This window comes from Oncorhynchus kisutch, linkage group LG3, assembly GCF_002021735.2.
Source record: "Oncorhynchus kisutch isolate 150728-3 linkage group LG3, Okis_V2, whole genome shotgun sequence".
Taxonomy (NCBI): Eukaryota; Metazoa; Chordata; class Actinopteri; order Salmoniformes; family Salmonidae; genus Oncorhynchus; species Oncorhynchus kisutch.
Window position 1 is genome coordinate 68,560,454 of NC_034176.2, and position 12,041 is coordinate 68,572,494.

The following is a 12,041-nucleotide window of genomic DNA, read 5'->3' on the forward strand; positions in this document are numbered from 1 at the left end:
CACAGCCTAGCTACTCACTGCAACGGCCACCCTCTGCTATTGGGGGAAGGGTCGGGGTCTACTCTGTGTGTGTGTGTGTGTGTGTGTGTGTGTGTGTGTGTGTGTGTGTGTGTGTGTGTGTGTGTGTGTGTGTGTGTGTGTGTGTGTGTGTGTGTGTGTGTGTGTGTGTGTGTGTGTGTGTGTGCGTGCGTGCGTGTGTGCGTGTGTCTTTTGCCCTTGTGTGGATGATGGATGGCTGCTGGTGTCGTCCCTCTGGACGAGTCGGAGAGGAGAATCCGTCGCCATGGCCACACAGTCTCTCACCATTAGTGATGAGAGCAAAGGCTGATGGGTAGGAGAGTCTACTCAGAGTAAATAGGGCAGAGCGGAGCTCCCTCCCATAATTAACACACTCTGGGTCGAAATTACAGCAGATCTAGGATCAGCTTACTCTACACAAATACTAACATATCCTAACTTATCCATGAGAAGAAGAAAAATAGCTGACCTGATATCAGTGTCATGAGACAAGACTGGAGTAATCTGCCCTATGGGTTTAGTGAGGCCGTTGAGGACAGGGGCTGCAGACTAGACTAGACAGAGGTAGATGCATGTAAGGTACTTCTCCTCCACTGATAATATCCTCTTCACAAACAAGGAAACACACACACACACACACACACCCTATGACACTCAGCTGATGTAGCAGATGCCAGTGGCACTTCCAGTATGTTTATAATGACAGCCTTTCTCTCCCTGAGGAGACCTCTGACAGGCTAACACATGACTAGAGAGAGAGAAAGAGAGAGATCGAGAGGGAGGGAGGGGATAGAGAGGGGGGCAGAAGAATGAAGGAAGAGAGAGAGAGCAAGATAGATGGGGAGAAGAAGTAAGAGAAAGCAATAGAAAACAGGAAGAGAGAGAAGGGAGAAATAGTGAGGGGAAAATAGGAGGAGAGAAGGGAGACATAGTGAGGGGAAAATAGGAGGAGAGAGAAGGGAGACATAGTGAGGGGAAAATAGGAGGAGAGAGAAGGGAGACATAGTGAGGGGAAAATAGGAGGAGAGAGAAGGGAGACATAGTGAGGGGAAAATAGGAGGAGAGAGAAGGGAGACATAGTGAGGGGAAAATAGGAGGAGAGAGAAGGGAGACATAGTGAGGGGAAAATAGGAGGAGAGAGAAGGGAGACATAGTGAGGGGAAAATAGGAGGAGAGAGAAGGGAGACATAGTGAGGGGAAAATAGGAGGAGAGAGAAGGGAGACATAGTGAGGGGAAAATAGGAGGAGAGAGAAGGGAGACATAGTGAGGGGAAAATAGGAGGAGAGAGAAGGGAGACATAGTGAGGGGAAAATAGGAGGAGAGAGAAGGGAGACATAGTGAGGGGAAAATAGGAGGAGAGAAGGAGAGATGAGGACTTCTCTCTGGAATTTGACTAAATTGCAAATTGACCCATATACCCACACACCACATAAAAACATTGACACAGAGTGAATGAAGAACGTCACTCTGCTTTGTCAACTCTACAGTGTTTCTCAGAGTTCTCTGTTAAACTGACCAGGCACAGTGTGTGTTTGGCTCCATGTTTGAGTTTGGCTTAGCCAGTGTGTGTGTGTGTGTGTGTGTGTGTGTGTGTGTGTGTGTGTGTGTGTGTGTGTGTGTGTGTGTGTGTGTGTGTGTGTGTGTGTGTGTGTGTGTGTGTGTGTGTGTGTGTGTGTGTGTGTGTGTGTGTGTGTGTGTGTGTGTGTGTGTGTGTGTGCGTGTTAGCTGTGCCTTCCGTGTGCCTGTGCAGAGTTTGTTTGGCCAGTGCTTATCAGACCTGGGGACTTTAGCTACACTAGCTAACAACACACACACAGCTAAACACACGACTCTGTGCTCTTCAGTTATTGCTTCGCTACCAGGTTAGCTAATGTTAGACCTGAGAAATGTCTCTTCCTTTCACGTTGTTCCTGTGTGCTCTTCTCTAGTGAAAGACCAGCTCTCTGCTCAGTCTCAGACCAGGGAACGGAACATCCCTCAGTCTGTGTGCTCTTCTCTAGTGAAAGACCAGCTCTCTGCTCAGTCTCAGACCAGGGAAAGGAACATCCCTCAGTCTGTGTGCTCTTCTCTAGTGAAAGACCAGCTCTCTGCTCAGTCTCAGACCAGGGAACGGAACATCCCTCAGTCTGTGTGCTCTTCTCTAGTGAAAGACCAGCTCTCTGCTCAGTCTCAGACCAGGGAACGGAACATCCCTCAGTCTGTGTGCTCTTCTCTAGTGAAAGACCAGCTCTCTGCTCAGTCTCAGACCAGGGAACGGAACATCCCTCAGTCTGTGTGCTCTTCTCTAGTGAAAGACCAGCTCTCTGCTCAGTCTCAGACCAGGGAAAGGAACATCCCTCAGTCTGTGTGCTCTTCTCTAGTGAAAGACCAGCTCTCTGCTCAGTCTCAGACCAGGGAAAGGAACATCCCTCAGTCTGTGTGCTCTTCTCTAGTGAAAGACCAGCTCTCTGCTCAGTCTCAGACCAGGGAAAGGAACATCCCTCAGTCTGTGTGCTCTTCTCTAGTGAAAGACCAGCTCTCTGCTCAGTCTCAGACCAGGGAACGGAACACCCCTCAGTCTGTGTGCTCTTCTCTAGTGAAAGACCAGCTCTCTGCTCAGTCTCAGACCAGGGAACGGAACATCCCTCAGTCTGTGTGCTCTTCTCTAGTGAAAGACCAGCTCTCTGCTTAGTCTCAGACCAGGGAACGGAACACCCCTCAGTCTAGTGCTCCAGGAGACTAGAAGACTGAAACATTTTATTACCTCACATTAATTCAATTCAATTTAGTTTCATTGGCATGACTAGTCCAATGTTGCCAAAGCAGTGTGCACTACAATATAAACCACAAATAATACTAAATCACGGAATTAAATTGCAAAACAAAACGAATGACAAACAATAACACAAAACAAAAAGTGCGCAGGCACAAGCACGTGCACGAACGTACACACACACACACACACGTTTCTGTTGGTGAGGATCAGCCAGAGGTCAGGTGTCCTGTTCCTGGGGCATGCTGGGACAGATCAGGTGACTGGTGATAACATCTGGTGCCTGCTGGGAGAATTGTGTGTGTGTGTGGGGGGGGGGGGGTCATTGTATCCCTCTGTTTGCACAAGCTGAACCGTTTACATATGTGCCAACAACACACTCGCCATTCCACCAAGGGTTTTACAGAGAGGTCTGCTTTGTGTGTGTCTGTGGACAAAAGAGGATTGATGGTGTGTGTATGTATGAGAAAGTGTGTAATGTGTCACTAGGTTGTCAAATGAAGGCTGCTCCTTATCCATCCTGGAAAGCAGGACTAAACCTACACACACGGGATATCACCCCGCAGTGGAAGCTGAAGTAACATTAAACCCCTGAGCAGAGTGTGACACAGGGGACATGGTGTGTGTGTGACAATGTGTGTCACTAAACAGTCGCAGAGTAACTACCTCACAGATCAGGTTGGGCCTGTTCCATCACACACACCGTGAGCAAACACACACAACTGACGGATGTCACACACCTCAGGGACTACAGCAGGGGTGTCAAACCACTATGTTCCTCTACCTGACTCTTTACTTTGAACCTGACACGCCATTCATCACTGAGTGTTAGATTAGCTGGGGGAGGGGTGGGCAAACGGCAGTAGGTGTAAGGGGGTAACGGACCCCTAGGGTGCTTCTGTCTGTCTCCCTCTGACTCCTCGTCAAACAGGTGGTTTATGACATGTTTGGAAAGTTGCCTCTACTCTTCCTGTTTCCTGTTTATCCTTCCCTGTTTTACTCCTCTGTGTGGAAGGGGTTAAAGACTACACACACACACACACACACACACCCCTCCCCGGTGCCTGGAGTGAAGCCTGTCAACCAGATCCCACATTACCCCATCACCACACAATCCTCCAGACGAACAGCTCCATGAGAGACAGAGAGAGACAGAGAGAGAGAGATTTTCCCTTGTGTCCTTAACCATTTGTACATCGTTGCAACACTGTATATATACGTAATATAACATTTGTAATGTCTTTATTGATTTGAATCGTCTGTATGTGTAATGTTTACTGTTAATTTTTATTTTTTATTTCACTTTTGTATATTATCTACCTCACTTGCTTTGGCAATGTTAACACATGTTTCACATGCCTATAAATCCCCTTGAATTGAATTGAGACAGACAGACAGAGACAGACAGACAGACAGACAGACAGACAGACAGACAGACAGACAGACAGACAGACAGACAGACAGACAGACAGAGACAGACAGAGACAGACAGAGACAGACAGACAGAGACAGACAGACAGACAGACAAACAGACAGACAGACAGACAGAGAGCCTTTTCCCAAACATCCTCTAGTGGTTTCTCTTCCATTGCAAAGACAGGCCACACAACCCCAACAAGCACAGAGAGCTTAGCGAACATACACACACTTCGCTCACTTCCCTGTGTATTCCACTGCTGTGCATTGTAGAAAAACCCTGGGTCATACTGTAGTTTAAATAGTCAAATACGAGGCCAGCCAAGCCACCTCCCTGCATCTCTCCAATAGACACATATGTAAACGCATGCAAACTTTAGTCTCTGTCATTGAACGCTATCGGAGATAAGGAAATGCAAACTGGGTCACCTTAGCTCTAGGCACACTGTGTAAACACACAGACACACACACAGCACCTTGTAGGCTCTAATCACTGTCTAAACAGGGACATATGCCTTTTACCACTGACAAACTGTCACCGGGAGGACTGATGCCATACCAGGTATAGGACACTGTCAGTGTCAGAACAGTCATAAAGTACAATGACAGTACAGGAGGTGGTAGAGGAAGAATGTTGCAACAATAGAGGTTGTGTTTTAGGTAGAAAGAGATTTTGGTTTGGTTGTTTTGGTTTGGTTTTGAACAGTTTTGGTTTTCAAACACTGAGCAATACATCTGCAGGCAGCTCCACGTTGTACTTGACATAGTCCAATAAATACAATGTAACACTTTGCGTTATAATTTTCATATGTCAAGCTCCAATCAGCAGCCTGCAGTGACAGAGGAGAGCGGCAACATGGCGGATTATTCTGAGGTCATTGAGCCTTATCAGCCGCGGGTAAACAAATAACCCGCTTCTTCTGGCTACTGATAACCTCAGTACACAGCACGGTGCGAGTCTGCACGCTGGCCCGACGCCTTTTGCGTGTATTGTCTGTGTGTGTGTGCCTACTTTAGAAGCAGATGCTGCGCGCCTCCCGGTAACAAGGGGGATCGCTAGTTGGCGCACCCGGAGCGTGGGAAGTTATTGACCCACTCCACCTGGCGTCTGTGTACACACAAGCTGGGTCACGGACAGTCATCTTCAACATAAGTCGTCTTGTGACACCCTACGTCTACGACCAACAAACGTTTACCAGAGTCACACCATCGCCATTTTATACGACCGGTGGGGACAATGGGGGGTAACATAATCATGTCTAGATTGGACACAGCTTTTGTCAAATTGACGTCAAAAGTTTTGGGGGGCATTTTAGCTAACCCTAACACTTTTCCTAACCTTAACCTACTCATCCTAACCTTCAAACAAAAACGTGTATCCCTTCTAGACAAAACCGGCTAATATAAGCTACAATGATCCCACAAGCATACAACCTATGACGTTTCAAAGTAACTAGCCCAGAAATGTAATAGCAGAGTAATAAACTGAAAAATAGTAATACACACGTTTCCATTTATTCCCTTATTTATAATATAAATGACACATTCAGATAAATAGGCCTACATATAGCTAAACATTGCAATTTCAATTAGAATGTGTGCCTTAAACAACTCCGCAAAAGCGCTTTTTTAATGGAAGAAGCTATTCTTTCCAATAGACTACATAACTTAGCTATGGAAGGCAATACAACAACACTTCTATCAATGTTGGTGTCTTTACCCGTGCCTCGTTCAGAATTCATATTCGCCGATGAAGACATGACAACCACACTAAGAGAGCTGTCGCAAAGCTTAGCTTATCAACTCTACACTCAAGGCGACAACCCCCGGGGACAATGTATCGAATTTGGACACTGTTAAACGTAGCCTAGATGTAACTCAACAATAGCCTAGGCCTACATATCAGTACTAAAATAGGCAACATTGTTCAAATCAAGTTTCGGTTTTAATTTGTCATAAAGACAAATGTTTTACGCACCGACACACAGGACAATATCACAAAACAGCATCATAAAACAAAGCCGTTGATGCGATAACACACAACGCAAGAACTGCAAGCCAGCATCGAGCTTCAATTCACGACAATCGTTTCCTCGAGATAGTCATAACTTCCTCAACAAACCTCCCTACTGTTAACTCATTTACTCGAAAAACGATGCTTACCAAACGAATACCGACAAAAACTCACCGCAAAAGGAGAGTAGTAATCCAATATTTGTATTATAATCCCCACTAGTGGTAAAAGCGCATATCCATCGCCGCGCTCCGCGCTGTCGACCGTAGGCTACTTTTGTTGTCACGCAGGAAGCTCCGTCGCTTGCGAGGCACACGGAGGGAGCCAGCCGGCTGCTGAGCAGAGCAGAGCCCGGAGGGGAGGGAGGGAGAAAGGAGGGAGGTGGGGCTTCTTCTCTAGTGGGGGACAGACAGACAAACAGACATGGGGACAAGCACCTGCTCCCATGTCACGCCGTCGGAGCGCTGACCCCACATTGTCCCCCGGCCATGGAAAAGAATAAAGGGCCGATGCTTCACATTCCACACATGACAGGAATGGAGTTCATGTACTGTAGCGGCTTTGTTGTGTCATTACACATGTTATAAGGCAGGAGGGGCAGACGAGGCTGCTTAGTGTCACAGGGTTGAATGAGATCAATGCGCAAGTAGGTAGGCAGGCCTATTTATAATTTATAGGCCGAATGCATGCCTTTATCATTTTAAATCCCATTAAATGGTTTGATAACACTGGTCTACTTTTAAACATAACACAATTCAAATATAGTTTCATTTCTAAAATTATCATGAAATAGCCGATTTAGGTAAGCCAAAAAATATAACATAAGTTTATTTACGTGTACATTAGCTATTGAATGCATAGACGATCGAATTGACATCAAACCTGTAAAGAGCTATGAAAATGACAATTTCACTGAATGTCCACAAGGGGGCAGACACCTACCAAGAGCACAGCTCCCACATATCGGGCTGCTGTCTATCACTGAACTAACCGTGAACTGTCTCCCTCTCCCATCCGTGTACTTATCAATGGCTTGATTGTAGATTATTCAATAAGCCAGTGTTGGAGAATAATGGGACTCTGATTGTAAAAACTCATAGACTTCCAAGTGTTGCCTGCCAAGACAGGGCTTCGCTCGCACATTTTGTCCCTGCACATTGAGTATATCCTCTTCGTAGCTTCAAAAGCTGTTTTTAAAACGAAAAATAAATAGAAAACAAATAAAAATAGAACAAAAAAACTACCAATATCTGTGTTGTAAACAAAACAATAACGAGTAGTTGACTAGTGGGCACTGAGCTAGATATCATTCATATTCAAATAGATTACTGAAGGAAGGACTGGGAGTGGGGATGAGAGAGGGAGAGAGAGAAAAGGGCAACCAGTGAAGAAGAAACACCATTGTAAATACAACCCATATTTATGTTTATTTATTATCCCTTTTGTACTTTAACTATTTGTACATCGTTACAACACTGTATATAGACATAATATCATGTTTGAAATGTCTCTATTCCTTTAAAACGTCTGTAAGTGTAATGTTTACTGTTCATTTTTGATTGTTTATTTCACGTTTGTTTATTACCTATTTCACTTGCTTTGGCAATGTAAACATATGTTTCCCATCCCAACAAAGACCTTTGAATTTCCTTGAATTGAGAGAAAGAGAGAGAGAAAAAGAAAGAGCGAAAGAGAGAGCGAGAGAGCGAGAGAGCGAGACACACAGCACACACTCAGCACACACTCACACAGAACACACCAGCTCGGTGAGCATGCCCTCGTGGAGCGAGCTAGTTGTGTAAGGTGTGAGTAGTTGAATTGGTCTGTGAGCTATTTTATCTTCATTTATAGGCTAGTTAATATTTTATTTAGTTAAGTGTATAGACCAACGGCCTGTACAGGTCCGGACCAATACACTCTTTGTGTTTGTTTTTGTACATAGTTAATAATTTAACATTTCAAACCTCTTTTGAAACTTTTGGGTGTTTAATGTTAACTGTTCATTTGTGATTGTTTATTTCACTTGCTAAGTCAATGTTAACATACAGACTGTTTGAATTGAATTGAGAGAAATGGAGAGGGAGAGAGAGAGAGGAACAGAGAAAGGAAGAGGGGGAGAGGGAGAGGGGGAGGAGAGAGAGAGGGAGAGGGAGAGAGAGAGAGGGACAGAGAAAGGAAGAGGGGAGAGGGAGAGGGGGAGGAGAGAGAGAGGGAGAGGGAGAGGGAGAGAGAGAGAGGAACAGAGAAAGGAAGAGGGGGAGAGGGAGAGGGGGAGGAGAGAGAGAGGGGGAGGGAGAGAGAGAGAGGGACAGAGAAAGGAAGAGGGGAGAGGGAGAGGGGGAGGAGAGAGAGAGGGAGAGGGAGAGGGAGAGAGGAACAGAGAAAGGAAGAGGGGGAGAGGGAGAGGGGGAGGAGAGAGAGAGGGGGAGGGAGAGAGAGAGAGGGACAGAGAAAGGAAGAGGGGAGAGGGAGAGGGGGAGGAGAGAGAGAGGGAGAGGGAGAGGGAGAGAGGAACAGAGAAAGGAAGAGGGGGAGAGGGGGAGGGAGAGAGAGAGGGGGAGGGAGAGAGAGAGGAACAGAGAAAGGAAGAGGGGGAGAGGGAGAGAGGGAGAGGGAGCGAGAGAGAGAGGGGGAGGGAGAGAGAGAGGGGAACAGAGAAAGGAAGAGGGGAGAGGGAGAGGGGGAGGAGAGAGAGAGGGAGAGGGAGAGCGAGAGAGGAACAGAGAAGGAAGAGGGGGAGAGGGGAGGAGAGAGAGAGGGGGAGGGAGAGAGAGAGAGAGAGGAACAGAGAAAGGAAGAGGGGAGAGGGAGAGGGAGCGAGAGAGAGAGGGGGAGGGAGAGAGAGAGAGGAACAGAGAAAGGAGAGGGGGAGAGGGAGAGGGAGCGAGAGAGAGAGGGGGAGGGAGAGAGAGAGAGAGGAACAGAGAAAGGAAGAGGGGAGAGGGAGAGGGGGAGGGAGAGAGGAACAGAGAAAGGAAGAGGGGAGAGGGAGAGGGGGAGGGAGAGAGAGAGAGGACAGAGAAAGGAAGAGGGGAGAGGGAGAGGGGGAGGGAGAGAGAGAGGAACAGAGAAAGGAAGAGGGGAGAGGGAGAGGGGGAGGGAGAGAGAGAGAGGAACAGAGAAAGGAAGAGGGGGAGAGGGAGAGGGGGAGGGAGAGAGAGAGAGGAACAGAGAAAGGAAGAGGGGAGAGGGAGAGGGGGAGGGAGAGAGAGAGAGGAACAGAGAAAGGAAGAGGGGAGAGGGAGAGGGGGAGGGAGAGAGAGAGAGGAACAGAGAAAGGAAGAGGGAGAGGGAGGGAGAGAGAGAGAGGGAGAGGGAGAGAGAGAGGGAGAGGGAGAGAGGAACAGAGAAAGGAAGAGGGGGAGAGGGAGAGGGAGCGAGAGAGAAATGGGGAGGGAGAGAGAGAGAGAGAGAGGAACAGAGAAAGGAAGAGGGGGAGAGGGAGAGGGAGCGAGAGAGAAATGGGGAGGGAGAGAGAGAGAGGAACAGAGAAAGGGAGAGGGGGAGGGGAGAGAGAGAGAGGAACAGAGAAAGGAAGAGGGGGAGATGGAGAGGGAGCGAGAGAGAAATGGGGAGGGAGAGAGAGAGAGGAACAGAGAAAGGAAGAGGGGGGATGGTGAGGAGGAGAGGTTTAGTTCCTATCAGGATGGTAAACTGTAGATAACCTCTACAGTGAGCCTCTTATCCGATGCTCTGATGGGACTTCAACTGCTCTGCAATTCTTATTTTTGGCCTGACTACCATATCTCACCCCCCGAGTTTAGTTAGAGGGGGGATAGAGGGATGAGAGGAGGAGGGATGGGGTGATGAGAGATAGGAAGTGAACGTCCAAGACGCCCTGACTACAACCTGGAGTGAGTGTTGGAGTGTGGAGAGTAGAGAGAAAGTATGTGTGACTGGGAGCTCATCTATCTGAAAGCTTAGCTATCACCTCTGTGTGACCTGTGAGAGAAAAGAGAGAGAGAGAGAGAGAGAGAGAGGGGGAGAGGGAGTAAGAGAGAGAGGGGGAGAGAGAGAGATAGGGGGAGAGAGAGAGATAGGGGGAGAGAGAGCGAGGGAGAGAGAGAAATAGAGCAGGTAGAGGCTACACGATCCTGACTAATGATGCAGTTCTGGGAACCAACTTCTCATCTGCCTGCTGTCTGCACGCATACTGCCCCCAGGACAGCTCTACACACACACACACACACACACACACACACACACACACACACACACACACACACACACACACACACACACACACACACACACACACACACACACACACACACACACACACACACACACACACACACACACACACACACACACACAGACATGCGCTCACGTACGCAAGCATGCACTCTCGCGCAAACACAGACATGCATACGCGCACTCACACACACACATGCATGCGCACACACATGCATACGCACACACACACAGATAAACAGACACGGGCTCACTTACGCAAGCATGCACTCTCACACACACACACGCAGTCATGGGCACACAAAGGAACACACATGCACATAAAAACATAAAAACATAAAACACACCCCTGTCATCTCACCACACTACAACCATAAACATCACAATGTCAAAGGCTTCAAGCACACCAAGTCATTTACATAGAAGCTGGGAGAGTCTAAACACAGCTTTGAAAGGCCTGCATTCAGCAGTGTGGTTAAACATTCATGTTTTACTGGATGGTTTTTAGTGCAGATACTTTTCAAAACACACATTTGCATTGAGTTATCCCCACAGTGAGGCTTTGCTAGGGCCTCATTACTATTCCCTCTCAACCAGGCAGCCGCAGGTGCACTACAAGTATGGGAGCCCACTGGGTATTCCCTTCCCCTCCTCACCCGCCCTCCCTCCCTTTCCCTCACCTTTCTCTACCCTGTTTTTTAGCCCTCGCTCCCTCTCTAGCCCTCTCCTCCCACCTGTCTCCTCTCCCTCCATCTCTTCCCTCCCATTCCCTCTCCTCCCATCTCTTCCACCATCTCCATCCCTCCCTCCATCCCTCTTGTCAGTGGTCCTGGCCTTAGGCGTCGTTAGCTTAATTTAATAAAGGGGCTTAAGCTTACGAGAGGCTTTTGAAGGATCTGACTGCTGTTAAATTCATTACAATCTATCAGCCACAGGAGACAAGGCCTTGCTCCACGGCGTGGGCCGCAGCTAGCAGCACGCTAATGAAGAAATAAGAGAGAGACTGAGAGGGGGAGGGAGGGAGGTATGAGAGCCTTGCTCCAATCTCCACCCTTCGCCTCAAACCTGGCACACTGAGAGATGAGGATGAAGATGTTAATACCAGTAACACCTACTGTAGTTCTCTCTATATAACAGAGGAATGGTCATAATATGTTTTCCATGTATGGAATCCTGTAGTTGATTGCCCCACTGTTCCCTCTCTCTTTCTCTGTGTACCTCTCTCTCTCTCCTTGCCCTTGTGTCACACAGTGTACATTGCAGTAGTGTGTGTGTGTGTGTGTGTGTGTGTGTGTGTGTGGTGTGTGTGTGTGTGTGTGGTGTGTGTGTGTGTGTGTGTGTGGTGTGTGTGTGTGTGTGAGGTGTGTGTGTGTGTGTGTGGTGTGTGTGTGTGCGTGTGTGTGTGTGAGTGTGTGTGTGGTGTGTGTGTGGTGTGTGTGTGTGGTGTGTGTGTGTGTGTGTGTATGAGTGTGTGTGTGTGTTGTGTGTGTGGTGTGTGTGTGTGGTGTGTGTGTGTGTGTGGTGTGCGTGCGCGTGTGTGTGTGTATGTGTGCGTGTGTGTGTGTGTGTGTGAGGACTGACGGTGGGATTGCCAGGCACAGTGAAAGCATGTGTTCCCCCCTCCATGGCTGAATAGAATGCCTCCT

General features: G+C 47.9%; 1 protein-coding gene across 1 annotated transcript in view; it reads right to left on the reverse strand.

The window, feature by feature from the left end:
- The window catches only part of LOC109885801 (genetic suppressor element 1), a 103,849-nt gene that overhangs the window by 65,496 nt on the left and 26,312 nt on the right, over window positions 1–12,041 (reverse strand). The window lies entirely within an intron of this gene.